General features: G+C 42.0%; 1 pseudogene; it reads right to left on the bottom strand.

Annotated features, from left to right (window-relative positions):
- Nucleotides 1–19231: 19231 nt before the first annotated feature.
- Nucleotides 19232–19653, bottom strand: LOC126081863 (chromatin accessibility complex protein 1-like; annotated as a pseudogene).
- Nucleotides 19654–21312: the final 1659 nt, after the last annotated feature.

The raw sequence follows: 21312 nt of genomic DNA, 5'->3' as shown, positions 1-21312 counted from the left end.
AGTCTCACCATCCATGCTTCTAAGGAGCATTCTAGTTGTACTTTTTCCAACACAAATTTTTTCGTTCTTCTGGTAGTCCATGGTATATTCAATATTTTTCATCAACACTACAATTTAGAGGCAACTATTCTTCTTCAGTCTTCTTTATTCATTGTCCAGCTTTCGGATGCATATGAGGCGATTGAAAACACCATGGCTTGGATCAGGTCACCTTAGTCTTCAAGGTGACATCTTTGCTTCTTTTAACACTTTAAAGAGGTCTTGTGCAGCAGATTTATCCAGTACAATATATCCTTTGATTTCACGACCGCTGCTTCTAAGGGTGTTAATTGTGGACCCAAGTAAAATGAAATCCTTGACTTTAATCTTTTCTCCATTTATCATGATGATGCTCATTGGTCCAGTTGTGAGGATTTTTCTTTTCTTTATGTTGAGTTATCCATATTGAAGGCTGTAGTCTTTGATCTTCATCAGTAAATGCTTCAAGTCCTCTTCACTTACAGCAAGCAAAGTTCTGTCATCTGAATAACACAGGTTGTGAATGAGTTTTCCTCCAATCCTGATGCCCCATTCTTCTTCATATACTCCAGCTTCTCAGACTATCGGCTTGCCATACATATTGAATAAGTATGGTGAAAGGAAATAACCTTGATGTACGCTTTTCCTGACTTTAAACCACGCAGTTTGCCATTGCTCTGTGTGAATGACTGCCTCCTGGTCTATGTACAGGTTCCTCCTGAGCACAATGAACGGTTCTGGAATTCCCTTTCTTTGCAAAGCCATACATAATTTGATATGATCTACACAGTCAAATGCCTTTTCACAGTCAATAAAACACAGGTAAACACCTTCCGGTATTCTGTGTTTTCAGCAAGGATCCATCTGACATCAACAATGATATCCCTTTTTCCACATCCTCTTCTGAACCCCGCTTGAATTTCTGGCAGTTCCGTGTTAATATACTGCTGCAACTGCTGAATGGCCTTCAGCAAAATTTTACTTGCGGGTGGTATTAATGATATTGTTCGATAACTTCTGCATTCCGTTGGATCACCTTTCTCTGGAATGACCACAAATACTGATCTCTTCTAGTCAGTTGGTCAGGTAGCTGTCTTCCAAATTTCTTGGCATAGACTAGTGAGCACCTCCAGTGCTGCATCTGCTCACTGAAACATCTTATTTGGTATTCTGTCGATCACCTAAAGCCTTGGTTTTTTTTGCCAGTGCCTTCAGTGCAGCTGAAATGGTTGATCAGCGACTGATTCTTTTTGGTACAGTGACTGTGTATTCCTTCCAGCTTCTCTTGATGCTTCCTACATCTTTTAATATTTTCCCCACAGAATCCTTCACTATTGGAAATTAAAGCTTGAATTTTTTCTTCAGTTCTTTCAGCTTGAGAAATGCTGAGTGTGTTCTTCCCTTTCAGTTTTCTAACTCCAGATGTTTACACATTTAATTATAATACTTTACTTTGTCTTTTCAAGCTGCCCTTTGAAATCTTCTGTTCAGCTCTTTTACATCATCATTTCTTCCATTTGGTTTAGCTAATGGAAGGATATTAATTGTGGACACAAGTAAAATGAAATCCTTGACAACTTCAGTCTTTTCTCCATGTATCATGATGTTGCTTACTGGTCCAGTTATGAGGATTTTTCTTTTCTTTATGTTGAGGTGTCATTCATACTGAAGGCTATAGTCTTTGATCTTCATCAGCAAATGCTTCAAGTCTCTTCACTTACAGCAAACAAAGCTGTGGCATCTGAATAACACAGGTTATTCAAGAGCAAGTTTCAGAGTCTGTTCTGACATCTATTTTGGCCTTTTCTTTCTCTCTTTCCTGTCTTTTTAATGACTTCTTGCTTTCTTCGTGTATGATATTCTAGATGTCACTCCATAACTCCGCTGGTCTTCAGTCATTAGTGTTCAACATGTCAAATCTATTCTTGAGATGGTATCTAAATTCAGGTGAGATATACTCAAGTTGTACTTTGGTTCTGGTGGACTTGTTCTAGTTTTCTTCGTTCTTGCATATGAGCAACTGATGGTATGTTCCACAGTCTGCCCCTGGCCTTGTTCTGACTGATGATACTGAGCTTTTCCATTATCTGTTTCAACAGATGTAGTCTGTCTGACTCCTGTGTATTCCATCTGGCAAGGTCCATGTTTATAGCAGCCTTTTACTAAAAAAAAAAAAAAAAATTTTTTTTTTTTTTTTTGTTGAAAAATGTATTTGCGCTGAAGAAGTCACTGGTCTTCCAAAACTCCATCATGTTATGTTTGGCATCACTTCTGTCACCAAGGCCATATTTTCAAATTACTGATCCTTCTTTGTTTCCAACTTTCCCATTCCAATTACCAGTAATTATCAATGCAACCTGATTGCATGTTCAATCAATTTCAGACTGTAGAAGTTGGTAAAAATCTTCAGTTTCTTCATCTTTTGGCTTAGTGGTTGGTGTGTAAATTTGAATAATAGTTTTAACTGGTCTTCCCTGTAGGACTATGGATATTAACATATCACTGACAGCATTGTACTTCAGGATAGATCTTGAAATATTCTTTTTGATAATAAATATAATGCCATTCCTCTTCAAGATGTCATTCCTGGCATAGTAGATCATATCATTGACCAGTTAAAATGGCCAATACTGTTACTGGAATAAGGTTCTTGCCTCTCACTGGTCAAGAATGAGCAGGTAAGGCACGCACTTTTCCACACAAGCAAAGCTTTATTGAAGAGGCTTGCAAGCGAAGATGAGGAGGGCCTAGAGCAACGCTTACCCTCATCTCATAGGACAAAAGACAGGCCTGAGTTTTTAAAAGTTCTTGGGCTGGAAAAGATTCATGTTTACTCATAGGCACAGGAGGGGATATGTTAACTAAGGTACGCATGCAGCAGCTTTCCAAGATGGCTCCTGTGCTGGAGGCGTCTGGGATTCGTAGCAGGACTTATTATGGGGTATCATGCCTGCACAGTCTCCCACTGTCCGGGTTCGATTCCCTGGCTGGGGCTGTAGCCCCTCACAAAGCGGTTACAGGTGGATGTTCTGCACATGTCCCTGGGCCTGGTTTTCTCTAGCTGCTTCTGAAAGACAACTTTAAAAAAGTTTGTGGGCTATCTTTAGATACTCTGCCCCATTGTTCTGGGGAACGGCTTTGTTTCTGTGCCCTGGCCCATTTCTTGTTACTTTGTTTGCAGATTTGGGTGCCCCTCTGTTCCTTGTCTTACTAAGTCTCTAGGTTCCACACTCAACCCCCATTACCTCCCTTCTATTTCTCCTTGCTTCTTCCCTAACCACACCAGTCTCTTCACTATTTTTCAAACAGGCACCCTCCAATCTCAGGGCCTTTGCTCCCTGTCTTCTCCCCCCTGAGGGACTTCAACCCCATAAATCTTTATGGGAATATGAATGGAGGTCTCTGCTTCTGTAACTTCTTCCTGCTGGACTGGGGCATTGTTCTTGCCTAACCAAGTAGAAGTCTCTCGCTACCTGATCTAAATTAGTAGGCACCATCAGGACCACTTCTTGGGGAGTCAGTTGGTAGCACTGCAAATAGGCAGGGATTATCTACAGATGTTTCCAGCTTGGTTGCTGGAGCATCTTATTGAGTCCTACTACTGTTCTGCTGTTAAGGAGCCATCAGATGGCATTTTTAGCTTCTGGTGGAAGCTTCCTCTTTCAGCCGGGGCATAGTACCCTGGCACCAGTCGAGGGGGTACCGAGGAGGTGATGACAAGTCCTCACAAGTAAAAGATTGGCAGCCCAGGGTAAGAATGTTAGACGGGGCCTGGGAAAGGACTAGAGTTATACAGCAAGTAAAGAGAAACAGATCACTTATCTGTACTCTTCTGAAGGGAAGCTTTAGGTTTTCTTGTGGTTCACAGGAGCATGTTTGCTTCTCTTTTGGTGCTTCTGATGAGGTTTAGGTCATCCTTTTTGAAGAGAAGCTTCAAGTCTTCTATTGGTTCACAGGTGTAGGTGTCTCCTTGTCCATCAACTCTATCGGCCAGCTCCTGTGGGGTACAAAGCTTAATTCGAGAGTTATGAATCCATGTAGTGATTCCTTTAAGTTTGACTGCTGAAGGGGTGGTCAGTATAACCTGGAAGGGCCCGTTCCATTTTTCAGACAGCTGATCTTCAGGCGATCCTTCTTTCCAGGTTTTAAGAAGGACAGTATCTCCTGGCTTAACAGGAGTAGGGGTTCCTTTTCCTGGTGTGGGGAGCACATTATTACCATATTCTCTTAGGGCCTTCTGTACTTGTCGCAGATGGGTAACATATTTAAGAAGTTGGTGTAGTTCAGGGTCCAATAGTAAATCTGTTGTTAAAAAGAGCCTTCCATATAGCATTTCATACGGACTGAGTTTTAAATCTCCCCTAGTGGCAGCCCTAACTCTCATGAGGGCTATGGGTAATAATTTAATCCAAGTTTCTTGAGTCTCTTGGCATAGCTTTGCCAATGTCTTTTTTAGAGTCTGATTCATCTTCTCTGCTTTTCCTGAGGACTGAGGATGTAACTTATAATTTATGCATAAGGCTGTGGAGAGAGCCTGGGTTATTTTTGCTATGAATGCTGGGCCACTGTCAGATTGTAAAGACCTTGGTAGTCCAAATCGGGGAATTATTTCTTTTAATAGGAATTTTCCCACTTCTAAAGCCTTTTCTGTTCTAGTAGGAAAAGCTTTTACCCATCCAGTGAAGGTATCTACAAACACCAACAGGTATTTTAGTCCCTGCTTGGATGGCATAACAGTGAAATCTATTTGCCAGTCCTCCCCTGGGTATGTACCCTGATGTTGGACAGGTTTAACCAGAGGTGGGGGTATAGGGTGGCTTTGTGGGGTTGTTCCTTAGACAGGTCTCACAACTATTGGTAATTTAACTACATTGTGTAGCCCTATTCCTTTTACACACTTAGACAATAGTCCTAAGAGTGTGTCTCTGCCACAGTGTGTGGCATCATGAAGGGCTTTTACTATTTTCCATAATAAATACTCAGGCACATATAATACTCCCTCATCATTCTTCATCCATCCTGTCTCATCATAAGAAAAAACCCTTTCCTTTCCCTTCCTCTTCTCCTTTTTGGGTATATTTTGGCTCGAACTGATTTAATCTGTAAGGAATGAAGGCCATTAATTGTGATGTCTCTACTATCCTTGCAGCAGCTTTAGCAGCCAAATCAGCCTTGTGATTCCCCATTGCTTCTAGTGAGTTGTCTTTCTGGTGTCCCTTGCAATTAATTACTGCTAACTTTTTTTTTTAACTCTTTAGGCTTATGTACTACTTCTAGCAGTTCTAGGATTAACTCTTTATATTTTATAGGGGAATTTCGAGCTGTTAACATTCTCCTTTCTTTCCTAATGGCACCATGTGCATGAAGAATAAGGTATGCAAATTTTGAACCTGTGTACACATTCAGAGTTTCTTCTTCTCCTAATTAGAGGGCACGCGCCAGGGCAGTTAGCTCAGCTTTTTGGGCTGATGTTCCTGGTGGTAAAGCTCTTGCCTCAATAACACCAGTCTGGTTGACAATTGCATAGCCTGCTTTATGGATGCCTTGCTCGACAAAGCTGCTTCCACCCGTGTACCATTCAGCCTCTGGGTTTTCTAGGGGTTTTTCTTGGAGGTCTGGACAACTAGAGTAGACCTCACTAACTACTTCTATACAGTTATGAATAGGCTCTGATACTTTCAGGGGTGGTAAAAAGGTGGCAGGGTTCAAAGTCTGGCACACCGAGGTATCTAGGAGGAGTGCCTGGTATTGATAATCCTGCCACCTGATAGCCAGTGATTTCCCTTGACTTCCAAGACTGCCTGTACTTGGCGGGGTGTATATACTTCAGTGAGTTTTCCCAGAGTAAACTTAGAGGATTCTAGAGGAAAGCAGTTGCAGCTACTGCTCGTAGGCATGCTGGCCAGCCCTGGGCCAGGAAGTCTAACTGTTTGGAGAAATAGGCTACAGGTCAGATAACTGCCCCTACACCCTGAGTAAGAACTCCTAGCTCCACTCCCTGTTTTTCATGAACATATAATTTGAACAACTTCCTTACATCATGCAGTCCTAAGGCTGGGGCTTGCCCAAGATTACTTTTTAGGCTCTCAAATGCTTGCTGGCATTCAGCTGTCCATTCTAGGGGTGACCTCTCTTCTCCTCTTAGGGCCTCATATAATGGTTTTGCTATAAGGCCAAAGTTGGGAATCCAAATTCTGCAAAATCTGGCCATCCCCAAGAATCCCCGAAGTTGTCTCTTGGTTTTGGGGATGGGATACTCTGTGATCACCGTCTTTCTGTCAGGGGCCAGCATTCGCTTTCCAGACATCAGGATAAATCCAAGGTAATGCACCTGGGTTTGGGAAATTTGTGCCTTTTTCGGGGATACCCGATATCCCCTCTTTCCCAAGAAGTTTAATAAAGGATGGTATTTGTATCTGAGGTCTCTTTGGTCCTGCTGGCCAATAATAAATCATCAACATACTGTAATAATGTGCTTTTTGGCAAAGATATTTATCTTAATTCTTTTGCCGGGGCATTTCCAAATAAATGGGGTGAATCTTGGAAACCCTGGGGTAACCGGGTCCAAGAGTATTGTGTATTTTCTTGCGTGTCTGGGTATCTCCATTCAAAGGTGAAAAGAAATTGGCATTGAGGATGTAAAGGTATGCAAAAGAAGGCATCCTTCAGATCTAAGACAGTAAAATATTGGGCGTCTCCTGGGACTTGTGTTAGAAGAGTGTAGGGATTGGGGACCATGGGCTGTATAGGAACTACTACTTCATTAACTGCCCTTAAGTCTTGTACAAACCTATAGGTTCCATCTGGTTTCTTTACTGGGAGTATTGGAGTATTACAGGGTGATTGACAAGGTCTAATTAATAAGCAATGTTCTAACAAAGGTTTGATGCCAACTTGAGCTTCGGGCTTCAGTGGGTATTGTTTCCTCCAGGGGTAAGGTACTCATGGTTTTAGTTTAATGAGTTCCAGTTCTATAGCTTTTGCCTTCCCTGGTGTGGCTGTATCCCACACTGTTGGGGTCACCTGACTTAAAATGTCTGGTGGTATTTGGTCTCTAGGTTGGGATGCATTAGTTAATAACATAAGTAACTCTAGGTTCTCACTTTTGAAACCTATTAAATCTGTCTCTAAATGTATTTTTGCCCCAAGCTTATTCATTTGATCCTGTCCCAACAAAGCCACTGGGCATTCTGGGACATAGAGGAAAGAGTGTGTTAGTGAGTATGGTCCTATGAGACACAAGAGGGGACGAGTGAATTTCCTAATTCTGGACTTCCCGCCTAGGCCAGTAATTACACAAATCCCCCCTAGAAAGAGGGGCTATCAAGTAATTCAAAGTAGAGAAGGTGGCTCCTGTGTCCAAAACAAATTCAATCTCCTTACCTTCCACGTCGAGTGTAACCCTGGGCTCTCCCATGGAGATATTGATGGTGTGGTTGGGAGCTAGGCGAGCTCCAGAGCCCTGTCAGTGTTCGGTCTCTTCAAGACCTTCTTCTGAGAATATCATCATTCCCTGAACGGGGGTTGTCGGTCCAGACCTTCGAGGGAGGTCATCCAGGCATCCTGCTTTAGGGTGCTCAGGACACTCCACCTTCCAATGGCCTTGCTTTTGACAATACCCACACTGTTCAGGGTCTATACTCACTGGCTACTGGTCTGGCCCAAATCCAGGCTTTTGGGGTCCTCTGGGGTTACCTCAAGATGGGTGGCCTTGGAAAGCAATTGCCAACGTACGGGCTTTTCTCTTCATTTTTTCTTTGGATTCCTTCTTTGCTTTCTCCTCAGCAGCCACGTCCCTATTATTGAATACCCTAAAAGCCTCCTCCACCAGTTGGGAGAGTGAGGTCTGGGGGCCTGCTTCCAATTTTTGTAGCTTCCGTCTTATGTCTGATGCAGACTGGGAGATAAAATGCATGGCTGTTAAGGCTTTCCTTTCCCTACTTTTGGGGTCAATATTGGTATATTTCCTAAAGACTCAGCATACTCTCTGGTCTTTGTCAGAATTCTAGCCTTTTCATCAGAGGAACAACAATGAGTAAGAATAACCATAACATCTCCCCAAGTTAGATTAAGGTTCAGACTAAGTTTCATGAATTCATCTCTAAATTTTTCAGGATCTTCAGAGACACTCCCCAACTTTTCTTTACATAAGGTAAGGTCAGAGACTGAGAAGGGGACATGTACCTGTGTGATTCTTCCGTTCTCATCAGCTACCTGTCTTAAGGGGTACATCCTTGGGCCTTGTTTAGGAGGAAAAATGGGTACAACTTATTTCCCAATCTCAATCCCATAGGAGAAGGTTGGTAAATTAAAGGGTTAGGTTCTGTTGGAACTGGGGTAAGTGAAGGGGATAGTGGTGCACATGTTGACGAAAGAGCATTTTCACGATTCCCTCGGTATGGACTCTAAATTAACTGAATTACCAGTCAAAGGGATATATAGCAGAGACTCTGAGTTTACAGCCTCAAGGAGATCGGAGGAGGAACTCACGGTGGGTACCTCCTCCTGCACATTTGGAGGTGCAGTAGGTTTAACTGGGGTTTGGAAAAGGGCATCCAAAAGTAAATCTTCCCCTCTTCTGACTTCAGTAAGAACAGTTTAACAAATTTCTCTCCTTCTCTTTTAAATTTACATTTGGCTCTAGGATTTGGGTCTTGATAAAGGGCCATGAAGGCTTATACATAAGGGATCTCTCCCCATTTTCCTTCTCTCTTACAAAATAGATCCAGCTGACGGATGGTATTATAGGAAAGGCTCCCATTCCTAAGCCAAGTCTCCTGATTTCCTAGAGAATATTGTGGCCAAATTGTATTGCAAAGAAAGATCAACCGCTCTTTTGTTAATCAGTCTAAAGCAAAAGATGACCAATTGCTCAATAAGCAGCCCAAGGGACAGTCCTTGGGGGTAGTAGAACCAGAACCCATCCTGTATTACTTATGTCCTATCACTAAAGACCCTGGGGCTGGATGGAGATCCGTAGAATGGATGTCCTGGTGATTTGAAGATCTGGTCCAATCAACTCTACCCTGCTATCTCAAGATTTTTAAGCAGTTCAAGCAATTTCACAAAGCTGCCAAGAGTTTCGAAGTCCCTGAGTATAGATTTTGCTCTGTGAATGGGTTATCTTTTCCAGAGAATCAAGTTTACACGAGGCCCAAGTACTGGTAGCTATCTCCCTTTTATAGGACAACAAAAAGGGAGAAAGAGATCTGGGAAGGAGTTAGTAAGAATCTACTCAGTAAGATCCAAGGCCAAATATTCTGGGGCGCACACAGACAACAAGTATCAACTCGACCAACAAGACACAGACAGAGGCAACTGAGACAATCTCACAGTCTCAAACTCCCAGACAGCTCCGGTCACACATAAGACAAACAGAGAGCCCTTGGTCCAGACAAGTCAGGAATATCTGAACCTTTACTTTGATCTTCTAGATACCTCTTATCTCCAATACCAAAGGGAGGGACTTCAATCTCTCAATCCAGAGACCTCTACATGCATTCCACCAGAAACAGGGTGTACCATCTAGAGACAGACAATATTCAGACACACAAAATGACAGCTGAAACAAATGGCTGGGCAAAAGGCCAGCTTGAGAGGAGAGCAAAGAGAGGAAAAGGTGCAGGCTGCAGTTCCTGCCAAGAGTGCGCTACCAGTAGGTCAGAAATTCCCTACTCCCTGGGGTCAAACAGAAGGTGTCCCTTGGTCCCTAGGGCTTGAAAAGCCCATCGCTGTGGGGACGCTCCGTGAAATGTGTCCCTTAGTCCGTAGGGTCAAATGACCCATTGCTCTGGGGACACTGTAGACTTTTCTGTAGTAATTTCTGACCAGGAGACCCCTAGTTCCTGGTTTAAAGTATCTCTTGGTCCCTAGGGTCAAATGACCCACTGCACTGGAGACCCTTTAGAAGACGTCCCTTGGTCCCTAGGGTCAGTTTAGGCCCGTCGCTCTGGGGACGCTTCACCCTTCACTAGGGCCTCCGGCCCCCACAGTATGAGACACCCATCCATGGGAGACTTCCAGGTGGTCTTACCGGGGCGAGCAACTCATCCGTCACTCGCATTTCTATTGAGTCCTCATCATTGCGCTTCACGTTTCCAAGGAAAAACAGACAGAAAGACAGGAAGTTTGTTCGGGAGGAAAATGAAACTAAGGTTGGGCCGTGAGGAGTAAACGGCAGAAGTCCTTGCCCAGTGGAGAAATGTGAGACTAAATCAGTCTCGGCGCCTGCTTTGTTCATCCAGCAGAGTCAAGCAATTCTCCTCTCCACTAAACAGGATGCAAAGAACCCCTTTGTGCATCCTGGCTCCTAAAAAAAAATTGGCTCCTAGCTCACCAAAATTGTTACCGGAATAAAGTTCTTGCCTCTCACTGGTCAAGAATGAGCAGGTAAGGTACGTAGTTTTCCACACGAGCAAAGCTTTATTGAAGAGGCTTGCAAGCGGAGAGGAGGAAGGCCTAGAGCAACGCATTACCCTCCCACCACTTCTCATAGAACAAAGGACGGACCGCGTTTTTAAAAGTTCTTGGGCTGTAAAAGATTCATGTTCATTCATAGACACAGGCGGGGATATGTTATCTAAGGTGAGCGCGCTGCAGCTTTCCAAGATAGCTCCTGTCCTAGAGGCCTCTGGGATTCATAGCAGGACTTATTATGGGGTGTCATCCCTGCACAGTCTCCCTTTCTCTGGGTTTGATTCCCCAGCTGGGGCTGTAGCCCCTCACTGCCCCTGGTGGAAGGTCACACAGCGGTCACAGGTGGATGTTCTGCACATGTCCCTAGGCCTGGTTTTCTCCAGCTGCTTCTGAAAGGCAACCTTAAAGAAGTTTGCAGGCTCTTTTTAGATACCCTGCCCCATTGTTCTGGGGAATGGCTTTGTTTCTGTGCCCTGGCCCATTGCTTGTTACTTTGTAGATTTGGGTGCCCCTCTGTTCCTTGTCTTACTAAGTCTCTAGGTTCCACATTCAACCCCCTATTACTTCCCTGATAGTATAGTCTGTTTCTCTTTTACTTGCTTCTCCCCTAACCACACCAGTCTCTTCACTATTTTTCAAACAGGCACCGTCTGCTCTCAGGGCCTTTGCTCCCTGTCTTAATACCAGTTAATTTCTGCTCTAGGATGTGGATGTTTATGTGTTTCATTTCATTTTGACGATTTCCAGTTTTCCTAGATTCATACTTCGTACACTCTATGTTCTGATTATTGGACGTTTGTAGCTGTTTCTTCTCATTTTGAGTCCTGCCATATCAGCAAATGAAAAATTGCTAAATTGGATCCCATGAAAATTAAAAACTTTTGCTCTGTGGCAGCTCATACGAAGAGAATGAGAATACAAACTTTTGGTGTCATGGCTCAGAATCCTTTACCTTGCTTGAATGCCAAAGATTTTTTCCTAAGCTTTTTGTAAAGCAAGTTATAATTTTACTTTTCACAGTTAAGTCTATGAAACATTTAGAGTTTATTTTTGTATAAGGCATGAGTTTTATATTGACATTAATTCTTTTTGCCTATGGATGGCCAATAGCTCTAGCATCATGTGTTGAAAAGTCTCTTTCCTCCATTGATCTGATTTTGCAACTTTGTAAAAAATCAGTTGATTAAAAAAAAATCAATTGAGCATATTCGTAGGTCTATTTTTGGATCTTCAATTCTGTTTCACTGCTCTGTGTTTAAACATTATGTTAGCTATAGGTTTTTTGTAGGTGTAATTTATCAAGTTCAGATTGTTCTCTGTGTTCCTAACTTGCTGAGATTGTTCATCATGAAAGGGTACTGGGCCTTTGCAATTACTTTTTTTTTTTTTTTTTTGGCAGCAATTGATAAGATCATATGATTTTCTTTCTTTGGATTGTTGACAGGCTGGATTATATTGATTGATTTTCGAATGTCGTACCTATCTTGCGTGCCTGGTTATCCATAAATCTCACTTACTCATTTTATCATTCTTTTTATACACTGTTGTATTTAGCTTGCTAATACATTTTTGAGAATTTTTGCACCTAAGTCCATGAGAGATATTGATCTGTAGTCTTCTTTTTTTAACTGTCTTTGTCTGGTTTTAGACTATAAGATGATTGTGAGTATCCCTTCTCTTCTATGTCTGGAACAGATGATACAAAGTTGGTGGTAATTCTTCTTTAAGGTTTGTTCGAATTCTCTAGTATACACTTCTGGGCTTGGAATTTTCTTTTTCAGAAGCATTTAAATGATAAAATAAACTTCTTTAATGGTTATAGCACTACAAAGATTATGTATTTCATCTTGGATGTGTTTTAAATTTTGTGGTTTTTGAAGAATTAATCTATACCTTTTATGTTGTCAAATTTATTAGTGTGAACTTGTTTATTCTATTCCCTTGTTATTATTTAATGGTACAGAAACTGTAGTAATATTTGCAACTCCTTTACTGACACTGACTTATATCGTCTGCCTTTTATATTGTTATTGTTCACTCTTCCTAGAGGTTGTTCAATTTTGTTGATTTTTTGAAAAGCCAGATTTTTGTGTGCCATTGATTTTTTTCTGTTGTTTTTCCATTTTCAATTATATTGGTTTCTGCTCTTATCCATTATTTCCTTTCTCATGGAGAAAACCCCTGGCCTGGAAAGTTGTCCTGAAGAATTCTACCAAACATTTAAAGAGGCTAGTTACTTTTTACCAAATTTGTAAAGTCTTAAACCACTATTTCATTCAATAATCTTTCAACCACACTCTCTTTCCCCTCTCCTTTTGAGGGTTTGACTAGAAAAATATTATATCTTTTTTTTATTTTTCCACAAGTCCCTGAGGCTGTTTGTATTATTTTTTTTTAATTTCTCTCTATTGTTCTTATTGATGAATTGTAATGTTCTAGTCTCAAGTTCTGATTCTATCCTCAACTGAGCCCATCTTCTCAGTTTTTATTTCTATTATTGTATTTTTCCTTTTTACAATTTCCCTTTGGGTCTTTTTACAGCTTTTATTTCTTTGCTGAAATTTTCTATTTTTCAACAGAATTTGTAATTGATTGTTGAAAGAAGGCTACATTAAAAATCCTTGTCCAATACTTACAACATCTGATTCACCTTGACGTTGGCATTAGATGATTGTTTCAATTCTAATTTTCTTGGTTCTTTTTAATTTAATCCTGGACATCTTAAACCATTTTTTTTTCTTTTTTTTAAACCAGGGATTTGCTCTGTTTAGGTTTAGCAGACAGGCCCTGGCTTACTTTTGTTGGCTGAGGTTCCAACGACAGTTTATTTTTTTAGAGCCTTTATAGTGTTACTGCAGTGTACTCAGTTTATCTGGTGTAGCTAGGCCTCCCACTGGTCCCTGCTGGTTCTGCGGATGTGGTAGCAGGATTTCCAGGCTGGAACCCTGGTGGTCCATGAAAGAGGGGGAGCTTCCCAGCTGGATACTTTTGTCACAATTCCCCTAAGAGTGGCTCCTGCCTGCCCCAATAACTCCAGGAGGTGGATGGTAGTCAGGTCTGTGGGACAAAGAGACTTTCTGACTCGGGCCACCTATCATGGCTGGGATCCTTCTGCATCTGTGTCTCCAAGGGAGGGAAAGGAGTACAGCTTCCTGGGTTTCCCTGGCTAGGACAATCATATGGCCTACCATGTTGGGAATGACAAATCAAAGAAGAACATTTCAAGATCTATCCTGAAGTACAATGCTGTCAGTGATAGGATAATATCCATATGCCTACAAGGAAGACCAGATAATACAACTATTATTCAAATTTATACACCAACATTGCCAAAGATGAGGCAATCAAAGATTTTTACCAACTTCTACAGTCTGAAACTAGTCCAATATGCATTGATAATTATTGGTCACTGGAGTGCAAAATTTGGAAACAAAGAAGAAAGAATAGTAGTTGTGTTACCGCAATTTTGCGAGTTAGAGCCGCCTGCTACAAATAGCCAATTCTTGAGACAGGGGTGAGGTGGGTAGCAAGAGCTTTATTAGATATACCAATATATGGAGACAGAGGGGAATGACCTCCTCCTAAAGTCGTCTGTCTCACCAGACTACCAGTGGGTTCGGGTTTTTAAGGGAAAAGGTGCCATAAGTTTTAGGGACTTGTGGAATGTGCGCTCTCTTTCTTCTGTTTGGTTTTGGTGGCCGTATCTCAAACGTGTTGATCTTTTCCTGTCGTTATTCCAACAGCTCAGGGGGTAGCTGGCGCCATCCTTTGTCTTATTTGACAGGCTTAGATCAATATCATTTGTTTTCCACAGTCTTAGAGGAAACATTGGTTAACAGTTAACCATTTGGGGAGCTAACATCAGGATCTTACTTGGAGGCAGGGATGGGCTAGGGGAGGGAAAGGAGAGAAAGAAGAAAGAAGAAGGAAAAAAGAATTGGCTCAGATACTGTTCAAGATATGGCTGAGCAGCCTGTTTCAGTTGGAAAATATGGCCCTGGTGATAGAAACAATGCTGGACATCACATGATAGAATTTTGCAAAACCAATGACTTCTTCATGGCAAACAGCTTTTTGAACAACATAAAGGGTGGCACATGGACCTCACCAGATGGAAAACACAGGAATCAAGCCAACATCTGTAGAGAGATGATAGAAAAGCTCAATATCATCAGTCAGAAAAAGGCAAGCAACTAACTGTGGAATAGACCATCAGTTTTTCATACGCAAGTTCAAGTTAAAGCTGAAGAAAATTAGAACAAGATCACAAGAGCTAAAATACAATGCTGAGTACACCTCGCCTGAGTTTAGAGACCATCTCAAGAATAGATTTGACTCATCAAACACTAACGGCCAAAGACCAGACAAGTTGTGCAAGGACATCATACATGAAGAAAGCAAAAGGTCATTAAAAAGACAGGAAAGAAAGAAAAGGCCAAAGTAGATGTAAGAAGAGACTCTGAAACTTGCTCTTGAACCTCAAGTAGCTAAAGTGCATGGAAGAAAAGATGAAGTAAAAGAGCTGAACAGAAGATTTCAAAAGGCAGCTCGAAAAGACAAAGTATTATAATGAAATGTGTGAAGACTTGCAGTTAGAAAACCAAAAGAAAAGAACACACTAGGCATTTTCTCAAGATGAAAGAACTAAAGAAAAAATTCAAGCCTTGATTCCCAATAGTGAAAGATTCTACGGGGAAAATATAAACAACACAGAAAGCATCGAGAGAAGATGGAAGGAATACACAGAGTCACTGTACCAAAAAGAATCAGTTGCTGTTCACCCATTTCATGAGGTAGCATATGATCAAGAACCGATGGCACTGAAGGATGAAGTCCAAGCTGCGTTGAAGGAATTGGCAACAAAACAAAACAAGGCTTTAGGAATTGACAGAATACCAAATGAGATGTTTCAACAAAAAGATGCAGCACTGAAGGTGCTCATTTGTCTATGCCAAGAAATTTAGAAGACAGCTACCTGACCAACCGACTAGGAGAGATCCATATTTGTGGCTATTTCAGAGAAAGATGATCCAACAGAATGCAAAAATTATCAAAAAATATTATTAATACCACCCAAATCCTAACTAAACCTAGTGCCGTCGAGTCAATTCCGACTCATAGTGACCCTATTGGACAGAGTAGAACTGCCCCGTAGTTTCCAAGGAGCGCCTGGTGGATTTGAACTGCCGACCCTTTGGTTAGCAGCCGTAGCACTTAACAACTACGCTGCCAGGGTTTCCATTAATACCACACGAAAGTAAAATTTTGCTGAAGATACTTCAAAAACGATTGTAGCAGTACACCAACAGGGAACTGCCAGAAATTCAAGCCAGATTCAGACGTGGAATGGGGGATATCATTGCTGATGTCAGATCCTGACTGAAAGCAGAGGATACCAGAAAGATGTATGCATGTGTTTTATTGACTATGTTATGTGGATCATAACAAATTATGGATAAGATTTTGAAGAACAAAAATTCCAGAATAATTAATTGTGTTTATGTGGAAACTGTACATAGACTAAGAGGCAGTCATTTGAACAGAACAAGGGGATACTGAGTGGTTTAAAATCAGGAAAGGTGTGGGTTACAGTTGTATCACTTCACAATACTTGTTAAATCTACATACTGAGCAAATAATCCCAGAAGCTGGACTATATGAAGAAGAATGCATCATCAGGATTGGTGGAAGACTCTTAAACGACCTGTGATATGCAAGTGACACATCTTTGCTTACTGAAACTGAAGAGAACTTTAGCACTTACTGATGAAGGTCAAAGACTATTACCTTCTGTATGGATTACACCTCAGCATAAAGAAAACAAAAATCTTCACAACTGGGCAATAAGCTACATCATGATAAATGGAGAAAAGATTAAAGTTGTAAAGGATTTCATTCTACCTGGCTCCACAACCAATGCCCATGGAAGCAGCAGTGAAGATATCAAATGATGTATTGCATTGGGCAAATCTATTGCAAAAGACCTCTTAAAAAGTTTGAAAAACAAAGATGTTACTTTGAAGAGTAAGGTGGGCCTCACCCAAGACGTGATTTTTCAATCTCCTCATATGTATATATGCAAAAACTGGACAATGAATAAGGAAGAGCAGTGAAAATTTGATGCCTTTGAATTATGGTGTTGGAAAAGAAAATTGATTATTCCGTGGACTCCCAGAAGAATGAATAAATCAGTCTTGGAAGAAGTACAGCCAGAGTGCTCCTTGGAAACAAGGATGGCGAAACGTCATTTCGTGTACTTTTGACATGTTATCAGGAGTGACCAGTCCCTGGAGAAGGACATTACGTTTAGTAAGGTAGTGGGTCATGAAAAAAGAGGAAGACCCTCAATGAGATGAACTGGCACAGTGGCTACAACAATGTGAGGATGGTGCAAAGTTGGATAGTATTTTGTTCTGTTGTATACAGGGTCAGTATGTGTCGAAACCAACTGAGTGGCACCTAAAACAACACCAACAGTGTATACCAGTAGCAGGTGGCATAACTGGTGTGCAGTTGGCTGCTAAGCTAAAGTTTGGTGGTTCAAACTCACCCAGAATCTCCATGGAAGAAAGTCCTGGCAAACTGTTTCTGTAAAAATTACAGCCAAGAAAACTCTGTGGAGCACAGTTCGACTCTGTGACACATGGGGTCACCTTGAGTCAAAATCAGCCTGAAAGCAATGAGTTATTTGGCTTTATATGATATAAACAAAACAGACAATTATCTGCCCTCTGGAACCACCATTTAGTGGATATATGTTATACCGTCCAAAAAGCTGGTATATAAAAAAAAAAAGTATAAAGCATGCATAAAATAAAAATTTTAGATAAGACTGAGAGGCATTATGAAAATAAAGCAACTTAAGAAGCTGGTATAAGGCAGGGGCAGGGGCAGCAGTAAGAATTTTAGACTGGGTGATCTTCTCAATGATGGGACCAATGGATAATAGTTTAGCATCTCACCATTTTTAAGAGAGTCTAATATCCTTGACAATTCTAGTGTGATAAAACAAAAAGGAGCAAATCATAGGAGGCAAAAAGGCTGGGTTTTTAATCCTGGCTTTGCCACTTAATCAGCTATGTGACTTGAGGCAAATCACTTCTCCCTGAATCTTGATTTCTCTGTAAAATGAGGATAAACATGGTGTGACTATTTCTGTAAGTTCTAAAGCATTAAACTTATTATTCACCTGAAGTATAACTGAGAGTAAGACAGGGAGCAAAGGCCCTGAGATCAGAGGGTGCCTGTTTGAGAAATAGCGAAGAGACAGGTGTGGTTAGAGGAGAATCAGGTAGAAGAGAAATAGGCTATACTATCAGGGAGGTAATAGGGGGTTGAGTGTGGAACCTAGAGACTTAGTAAGACAGAGAACAGAGGGGCCCCCAAATCTGCAAACAAACAAGAAATGGGCCAAGGCACAGAAACAGAGCCATTCCCCAGAACAATGGGCCAAGGTATCTAAAAATAGCCCACAGACTTCCTTAAAGTTGCCTTTCAGAAGCAGCTGGAGAAAGCCAGGCCCAGGGACATGCGCAGAGCATCCACCTGTGACCGCTGCGTGACCTTCCTTCCACCGGGGCAGTGAGGGGCTACAGCCCCAGCCGGGGAATCAAACCGGGGAGCAAGAGACTGCGTAGGCGTGACACCCCCTAATAAGTCCTGCTATGAGTCCCAGAGGCCTCAAGGACAGGAGCCATCTTGGAAGCCTGCTGTGCGCTCACCTTAGGTGACATATCCCTGCCTGTGTCTATGAATAAACATGAATCTTTCCTGCCCAAGAACTTTTAAAAACGCAGTCCTCTTTTGTTCTGGGGGCGGGGGGGTGCGTGTGCATTTGCGTTTGCTTTGCTCTAGGCCCTCCTCATCTCCACTTGCAAGCCTCTTCAATAAAGCTTTGCTCGTGTGGAAAACTACGTGCCTTACCTGCTCATTCTTGACTAGTGACTAAGCCAAGAACCTTATTCTGGTAACAATTGGAGACCATATTGATACTGGCTTCAAAATGTTTCTTTTATCGGGTCATAATTTGATCTATCAAAACATCATGTTGTATTTTTTTTTTTTTATGCAGAGGTAATATTTCTTTCTGTATTTGATAATTTTGACTTGGGATTTTTCTCTGGGAGTAAGAGTTTTAGGACTGTTTGTTTCCAAACCTTACAAAGTTTTAGGTAGCAAGCACAGCACTACAGCAATAAATGCCTTCAAAACTAGTTCCGTACAACAATGTACTGTGAAAATATACACAGATTTTAACAGAAAAGTATAATCTTTTACAGTTTAAAAAAAAAAAGCAATAGTTGGACAAAGAGTAAAAAATGTTCTCGAAATACAAAAATTCAAATGTAACATACTACCCATAAACCACATATTTACCTAAAACTGGATCTAGTTGTTGACAAGACCTAACTTCAAAATATACACATATGAATTTACACAGCTGATATTTAGAAACTCTTCAAAGTCTATTTGTAAATTACGACACTGAGCAAAGTTGTCTGCCTCTGCGGCTTCAAGCTGTAGCAGACCAACTGGCAGAGCCTGACTGTGTAGGCAGCTCGTCCTCAGTAACCTTCAACTGCAGTGTGGGCCTGAAAGAGGGGGTGTCCTTGGGGTTACTTCCTGTTGGCTACTTACGGGGGAGTTGCCTTAGACGCTGTCTGAGCCAGGGGAGATGCCGTCTCCTCGGAGGCTCTGAGGTGTGAAGAGACTGAAGTCACAGAGCTGTGCTTGCTTCAAAGCAATGCTGTCCATCCAGAAGGCCTTGCCAGGCTCATCTGTAAAGCACTTTGTTTGTTTAGGATTCAGCTTCGTCATCGTCACATTCATCATTGTTGTCATTCTCTTTCTTCCTCATCTTCTCCCCTCTTCCCTGTTAAAGCATTTTCAGGTATTTACTAGCTAAAATCTTCTTTGGTAATATAGCTGCAAGAAACTGAAAAGTTTCTGATTCCTCTGCAGTATGTGACAGATCACTGTACGTCAGAGCTTTCTTGTCTCTTCCACTGCCATGTTTGTAGGAGTAGGTGGCTAGATACTGAACAAAGAGTTCCGTGGCCTTGGCCGTGAGCACCAGCGCCTCCTGGTTAATGCTGGACACCTCGGGGGAGCTCTTCATGATGACCCGGATGCGGGACAGAGGCAACGACACCAGCCGCTGCTCCCCGCCCTTCTCTTTGCCGACAACCACGTCCGCCATCTCTCCACCCCCTGCCCCGCGGGCGGTGGCCTTGTCGGGCCCAGCCCTGAGGACTCCGCCACCGACTCCGGCCGCGAGGCAGCGGGCAAACAAAGTTGGTGCCGGGGAGCCAGCTCGTGTTGTATTTTAAACATCACAACTGACACCAACACTATACGTTACTCCACATGCCAGAGTCTTGAGTTATGCAAAAGGTGAACTGACTTACTGCCATCAAACAAGTGAATCTATTCTTTTGAACTCTGCATTAAAGAAGAACATAATTATGTAGGATTAATGATAAAGTGAATAAAATCATTTAAGAAAGGCAGAGATTTCATAGATTCTGGTAAATTTTGTAGAGCACATGCAGGCTGGTGTGAATATAGAGCAAATGAGGTCAACAGTTGCCTCAGAGGGAGCAAAGAGAAAAAGGGCAGCTCCTATCAGTAACAGCTGGCGGAGGAAAAGTGACTGTAGGCCCCACAAAGGACAGGTAAGTTAGGAGTACGCAGAAAGACTAACCAACACAGATTTGTTGTCCTAGTTTCATAAACGAGAAGACAATACTCAGGGGTGAAGTTTCTCATCCTAGAACATACAGGTGGAAATCAGAAGGCTGACATTCAGACACATGTCTGCCAGAGGCCAGGAGCTATACTTATTCTCCTCACAATACTCAAGAATATTACACAGTGATGGAAGATGGGGGAAAAGCCATCTATATCAGTAACAGTAATGTACGACACAGTGTTTGGTGCCATAAAAAGGCGGCAATGGTAAACTTTACGTGAGCCTTGTGCTCCTGGAAACCACCAACGGTTAAGAAATAGCCCTGTTCTTCTGTGTTCAGGAAAACAGCCTACTGCAAAGAATCACCCTTTCCCACATGACTTAGATAAGACTCACAGATGGCTCCCTCCTTTACCGATGACAAGGCCAGACAGACCCTCCAAACACTGATTCTTTTTTTCATAAATGAATAGCTAAGCCACTTTTCCCCACAGGCCAATCAGCACAAAATGCTCTGTAATTTGACTTGACCAGACTTTAGTTAGGCTTTTCTCGTCCCCTAGACCTCTGAATTTTGGCCCACCATGAGGATTGGAATAGGCAACAAGGCTCTTTAATGGACCCTCCCAAGAATCGACTGATCTCAGGAAAAAATGTTTTCTGACCAACTGTCCAATCATGCTACCCACTCTCCATACCCAGTTTTTTCTAGCCCTGGTTGCCCATCTCTATTAAAGAAAAGACTTTTTCTGCCCAGCCTTGGAGACTTTTGCAGATCTCGTTGCTGGAGAATTCCCCATATTGCGATAGCCCGTTTCCCCTTTGCCATAGCTCCTTTTTTGCAATAATCCTTTTGAATAAAGTCTGTCCTTCCCTAAATCTGGACTTGATTTTTATTTGACAAAAGTTATTGGGGACAGCTCAGATCACACCCAGCCAGGAGGGTCAGCAAGGCGAAAGGAGGCACTGGGATCTGAGTGAAAACTGCAGACATTTCATTCGTGATTACTAAAAAGTGAAGGTTTGTCAGGGTGTTGCAAACAATGGCCACTACAGTGACAAGGGGGAGGGTGTCTTGGCAGAACCAACCTTCACTGAAAATTAGAAATGGATAAGAATCAGTGAAAAGCCTGAAACATTCCACAACCTATCTAATGACCATAACACTAATGGAACCTGAATGTAAG

The sequence above is a fragment of the Elephas maximus genome, chromosome 8, assembly GCF_024166365.1.
Source record: "Elephas maximus indicus isolate mEleMax1 chromosome 8, mEleMax1 primary haplotype, whole genome shotgun sequence".
NCBI classification, from domain to species: Eukaryota; Metazoa; Chordata; class Mammalia; order Proboscidea; family Elephantidae; genus Elephas; species Elephas maximus.
Note: the sequence above shows the minus strand (reverse complement) of the source record. Positions and strands in the feature narration are given on the sequence as shown.